Consider the following 6,196-nt stretch of genomic DNA (forward strand, 5'->3'; position numbering starts at 1 on the left):
CCACTCTCAGTCCAATGCTCCTACGTTCTCTATATTTCACAAAGATTCAGATAAAATTTTCGGAAGCAACCTTCACTCTGTTTCTGTTGAGCATCTTTCATCGAGTTAAACATCTAGCTTCACTACAACAAGAACTGTCATGATATAGCAACTACAACAAATACGCTGCATCCTGCCAGGTTGTGACACCTCTTATCGCATCGTAATATCTTTCGTGTTGATTTCTTTGCCGACGCAAGCTTTTGGCCGCTGCCTCCAGGCTCCAGCAACAAGTCTGGGCAATCTCCTTCCCCGCTTGGGAGCTGCACTCACCCTGTTTCTTTGGTTTATAATCTCCTAGATTCAAACAAAATTCAATTTTGGTCAGGAAAAAAATCCAGATTTGACTAAATTATATGGACCAATTCTGAATTAAATTTCAAAATGCCAGATACATAGGTTTGCAATCCAAATGTAACATTTTCAATGGCTGTCAACAATTTCTAATGGTCTAATATGCACTATGAAACCACAAGCTTATTTTTCATACCTGTTAGACACACTTCAAGCGATTCCCTTTGCAAATACGAGGGCCACTGCCCTAGTTCCTATAAGAACAAAGCTACAGGCAGGAAAAGAGGCAGCAGCACGCCTGCCCCAATCTTTAGAGCTTCGGTGGAAGAACCACCTGCGTCCATCCTCTTGTAGCCTTTTTTTTGAAAGAAAAGGTAGAGATAGTCTACCTTATGCATTCAAAACGGGGTAAACCCGAGAGGCCAAAGGTCGATTACATGAAGGTGGTGTAAACGTGCACTGTGAGTGCAGCAGGCCACCACCGAGCCGTTTAGGAAGAAGATTACAAGAAGAGGGATTGGGGGAGCAGTGTTAGGGAGTTACAAGAAAGTCAGCCCATCCTAAAATCGTGCAGCGATCATCCACCACTCTGGCACGCGTCGCGTCGCGTGCGACTGCAAATGTGATGTGACAGCGGCCCGATCTTTCGATGAGAGTGGGGATAATTATCGATTTGGTGGATTTTGACCTTGACGACCCGGCTATACCATACCCGACGATACGCCTCGACAATCGCTAAACCAATCTCCGATGGTTATTGACCTTGCCGTAGGCACGATCAACCTGAACAACGAGGTTCGAGTTCCTGCAAGCAACCGAAGAACCGGCAAGAACAAAGGTGAATTGCAATTGAAATTGCGGATAATAAACTGAGCACACGAACTAGATGAAAAAGTTGGGGTTCCATTATGGATCTGACAAGGCGGTAGTCCTACACGTCTCGTAGATGCGAATTGTAGCGATGGCTAGACAATACAATAAAACCCAGGTCTAAAACCTAATCTAGGATAGCTATTTATTAAAGGCAGATGTACGTAGAGGCAGATATGCGGCCAGTCGGTTCGCTGTCCCATCCTCACACGGAGACCACGGGCCTGCGTGTAGAGGCCAAAACGTTGCAGCCAAAGGATAGGGCCCACCTCCGTCTTCGTGGCTGATATATGAGACTAATCCAAGTACTTGGATGGTTCGGAGCGCATGCGCGCAAGGCCTTGCCTTGGACCTTTGACTGTTTGAGTTGATGAGTCTTGACATGCATGGCTAGCTAGCCCATTTGCATGGTACGTATGGTAGTCAAGACACATGCATGGTATCTTTTTATTTGAAGAGCACACACACGATGCATGGATGCATGCTGCTTGTACGCATGCATGCCTCTCTCTATATATACATACTTTCCTTCTTCGTCGCATCTTGACACGTGGCTTGTATAATTCCTTAATTCTGCATATAATTAAAAAAGGTGTTGCATTTTTGTTTTCAACCATAAAATAATTCATGAAATTATTGTTAATAGAAGTCACCTTTGAAATATGTAATTTTGTGTTATTTTTGGTCGTATCCGAGGCAGCCATGTCCACATCAGAATGGCTTAGGGTCGGCTTGCTTGGGCTTGGGCCTCGTCTCCGACTGCCCTTTAGTTTCATCACTGAATAAACTTACAGTTTTTCCATGAACTTCCAACTTTAGTTTTTTTAGATTCTCACTCAGGAACCTCCCCCTGATTTCAGTTTAAGAAAATCAAATGCATATTCATTAATTTTGGTGCAACTTATAAAAAGGTTTAAGACAGTTGCGGCACGTCCGGCCATTTATCTCTTTTTTAACGAGAAAACTCTAGAAAAAGCAAAATTTGTTGAAAACAAAACAACTTGGCATGATGCACTGAATTGGTCATACAATCAAATAAAAAAATTACGATCATTTGAGAGATGTTGACAAACAACGTGCTCTAAAAATGGACCTTTCTTGCCTACCCGGACACGCTACATTGAACATGGTGACTTTTCTACACAAATACAGACAATATTTAGGGAAATTTGGGAAAAAATGGTTCCAATTTATTGTTCTTATTTTTCTCACTTTTTTGTTTCGAATTCCAGATTTGTTAGCGTTTTAAAAAATGTTCGTGTTCAAAATTCGATCGCTCTTTTAAAAGAATGTTCATGTTCAAAATTCGGTCGCTCTTTTAAAAAGATGTTCATGTTCAAAATTCGGCCATTCTTTTAAAAAAATGTTCATGTTTTGACATTCCAAGCAATTTTGAAAGACACAAACATCGTATTGAAATTTTGTACAATTTTTTAAAATGTGAACATTTGTGTTTTATTATCAAAATTTGAAAATGTGATCATTTCTTGAAATTTTGAACAAATTTATATAAGCACGGGCATTGTTTGAAAAGAAAAAGAGAAAATCAAAAAACATGAAAACGAAAAAAAAGTAAACTAGATGTTCATATATTTTAAAAATGTTCACAATTTTAAAAAATTCATCATTTTTTAAAAAAATCCTGTTTAAAATTTCGTCAGAAATTATATTAAAGTATATAATTCCAAATTATGTTCCTTTATTTTTAGAAAATGTTTGAAAATTCCCAGATGTTTCCAAAGATATGAAAAATAAAAAAAGTTTAGAATTTCGATTTTTATTCTTCTTTTCAATAAACATGAACATTTTGTTCAGAAATTTAGAAAAGACTAAGACTCCTCCATTTGATATTAATAATGGCCGCATTAGACTAAGAACGCTATGCCTTCAAAATAATTATTGATGGAAGCATAGATAACACAATCAAGAATTTCACTTCAATGACATATCTAGATTTGAGGACGAGCCTTCTCAAGGACATACCCAAAGAATTATGCTCCTTGCAAACTTGGAGTACCTTGATATGTCACATAATCCTGACATGTATCAATTGCCATACTGCTTTAGAAACCTCATTAAGCTCAAGTTCTTGTACCTACAGTGAACTCATATACGAATAATACCAAAGGATGTCATATCTAACCTTAAAGTTTGCAAGTAATATACTTGAGGACTTGGCGGGCATATCGTGGAGGAGGCTTTGTCAACTATAACCCTGCAATATTCCAAGAGTTGGGCACCCTACATGAATTGAAAGCAGGTGGTATTGAGGCAGATGCCTTTACTGAGTATGAATCACTAAGAGATGTGGCCGCGAATCTCTCCATTCGATATTTAGTATACTAGGGAGTCTCAAAGAAACACACCCCTTTTGCTCTGGTATTCTTTCAGCTGACTTTGCGCAAGAGACCTTGTATGAACTGGAAATTATATGGAGCAAATAACGGGAAGACAAGACAAAACTATTGTTTCGATAGTCTGAATAAGCCCTTCCTGTGGTTTTTGGTGAACTTGAAAGAGATCACATGGGTATGAAGATCTCCAGCGCATGTGCTTCCAAGGCTAACTTGTTTTGGATGTGAATAGCTACTCCAAGCTAGAGCACGTCTCCTGGGTGATGTACCTGCCTTGCCTTGAATGACTGGAGGCACGTTTCTACGACAACATGAAGGAAGCATTTCGGAGGACCCTGCACCAGGGTCAAATAATGAGCACGGGTCAGGAGAGTTAAAGTGCATCTGATGGTACATTTCCTTGCCCAAAATAGCTGCGCCTTTCAAACAACCCTATGTTGGTGACCCTCTGCGGTCCCGGCGTGATGTTCCCGTCCCTGGAGTAGCTGATGCTCACAAAGTCTCCAGAGTTGATCAGGCGCCCTTTCCAGATGCACAGCTTGCCGCTAAAGCTGTGGGAGCTACAGTTTGATGACGTTGAATGCTGGGGCAGATTGGAACGTGAAGAAGGTGTCAAGCCTTTCCTGCAACCCTCTCTTAAATTTGGCTATGTGAGTGAAACACTATGATCAGCCCCTCCGTTCTGTACCGCCATGCTTCCTCGTTGGGCACACACGGTATGCCACAGGGCGTTTTATCATAATTTCCTACATAATGGAACTCTTCAGAGGGGGCTATCTGAAGCCAATGATGCAACAGCGAAGACTGGAATTCTGAAGCTCAAAAGCTCTATCTGAAGCCAACGATGCAACAGAGAAGGATTGGAATTCTGAAGCTCAGTATATGGAAGCTGGAAGGAGGAGCCATGTGTTTTTATTCATGATCCTGAGCGCGCTTTGTGTCTTATTTTTCTGTTTGTATGAACATATAGGTAGGACCTGGTGGTTCATACACTTGGCCAAGGCAGTCACCGCATCCCCCGTCCCCCATGCCGCTCCCGCGAGCGGCCCGGGTGGAACCCTAGATCGCCGCCGCCGCTCCCTTCCTTCGCCTTCCTTCTCCCTCGCCGCCGCCAGGGGACGCCGCCGGGCAAAGCCCGCGCGTGCGCCGGCGGCGGCGGGGCTCCCTCCCTCCTCGCGAGGCTCCTGGGCGGCACGGGACGGCCGGCCCTCGCGGCGGCGCTCGGCTCGGCGGCAGGTCGTGTCGCCGGCGGATCTGCGGGGCTCCCCTTTGGTGACGCTGCGGCGATGGCGGCGGCGTGGTCTGCGCGGGGCGGCGAGGCGCGGGCTCTTCCTCCTCCCGATCTGATGGCGCCGCGGTGGCGCCGGCGCTCGGGCGTGCGGCGGGGTCCGCGAGGGTGGTCGGCGCGGGACGTCTCCCTCCCCGATCTGATGGCTCCACGGTGGCGCCAGTGCTCGGGCGGCGGTTGGCTTCGGCAAGCGGTGGCGGGCGCTGGGATCTCGGCGGCGCTCCGGCGTGTGCAGGCGGCGGCGGTCCCTGTGCGCGGTCGGCAGCTCCGTCTCTGACCCGGACGGCGCGGGGGATGGCGGCGGCTCGGCGTGGCCGGCGATCTGGATGCGGTGGTGCCGGTGGCTCGCTGATTGCCGGTACTCCAGGGTCTGCCTGGTGGTGCTGGTGGTGACGGCGGCCCGTGCACGAGAGTTGGATTCCTTCGAACTGATCTGGGTGAAAACTTGCCTTCGGCTTCTGCTAAGGCCGGCGGTGGCGGCGCTATTTGCGTCGTTCCCTTCTTGAAGGCATCGCCGTGGAGAAGTTCAAGGCCACTCTCTGCTACCTCTGGGGGAAACCCTAGATCGGATGATCGGATGACGGCGGCGCTCTGGTGTCGTTCCTCCTTTGGGGGCGTCATTTTTGGAGGCACACACGTGATCGAGAGACCAGTGGACGGATTCTTGGGTGGAGCGGTGCTTCATCCTACACACTGATGGCGACGGATCTTGACGGCGTGGCGCAGTGCAGATTCGGAGTTCGCTGTGGGAGGATGGACTCGCGCAGGAGGACGACGCTGTCGGGCGTCGTGGTGGCGTCGATGGCAGAAAGACCTGGCACAGTACATGCAACAGTACAGCTCTGAAGATGGATTTGTGGCAGGTGGCTGCGGCGGCCTCATACCCGGCAGGCGTCCTGGTTGAGGAGTGCGCCGGACTGGTAGGTGCCCCATACCCGGCAGGCGTCCTGATTGGGACCTCAGGTCTTAGATGTTTAGGTTTGGCTGCGATGTCTGTTTGGTATTAGGCCCAAACTATCTGCGCCCCTTCATCATTTGGATAGATGTAGCGACAGATGTCGCTTAAACGGTGGCTTTAGTCTTGCTGTTGTATGGCTTTGTAAGGTTTTGTGATAATAATTAATAAAGTGGCCGTATGCATCGACCAGATGCAGAGGCCGGGGGTCATCCTCCTTTTCTAAAAAAAAAGGACCTGGTGGTCGGTTCGATATCTAAAAATCTCATCGGAGAATGTTGTTCCTTATGTTTACGCAGATTATGCTGGAAAATGCTTCTATTGGCATTTCATACGGGGCAAAATGAGTGAATCTATGCTTCAAAATGCGTCTATATACATCATTATATAGTTCGT

Source organism: Triticum urartu, chromosome 3A (genome assembly GCF_056163025.1).
Source record: "Triticum urartu cultivar PI428250 chromosome 3A, HENAU_Tu73, whole genome shotgun sequence".
In the NCBI taxonomy this organism is placed as follows: domain Eukaryota; kingdom Viridiplantae; phylum Streptophyta; class Magnoliopsida; order Poales; family Poaceae; genus Triticum; species Triticum urartu.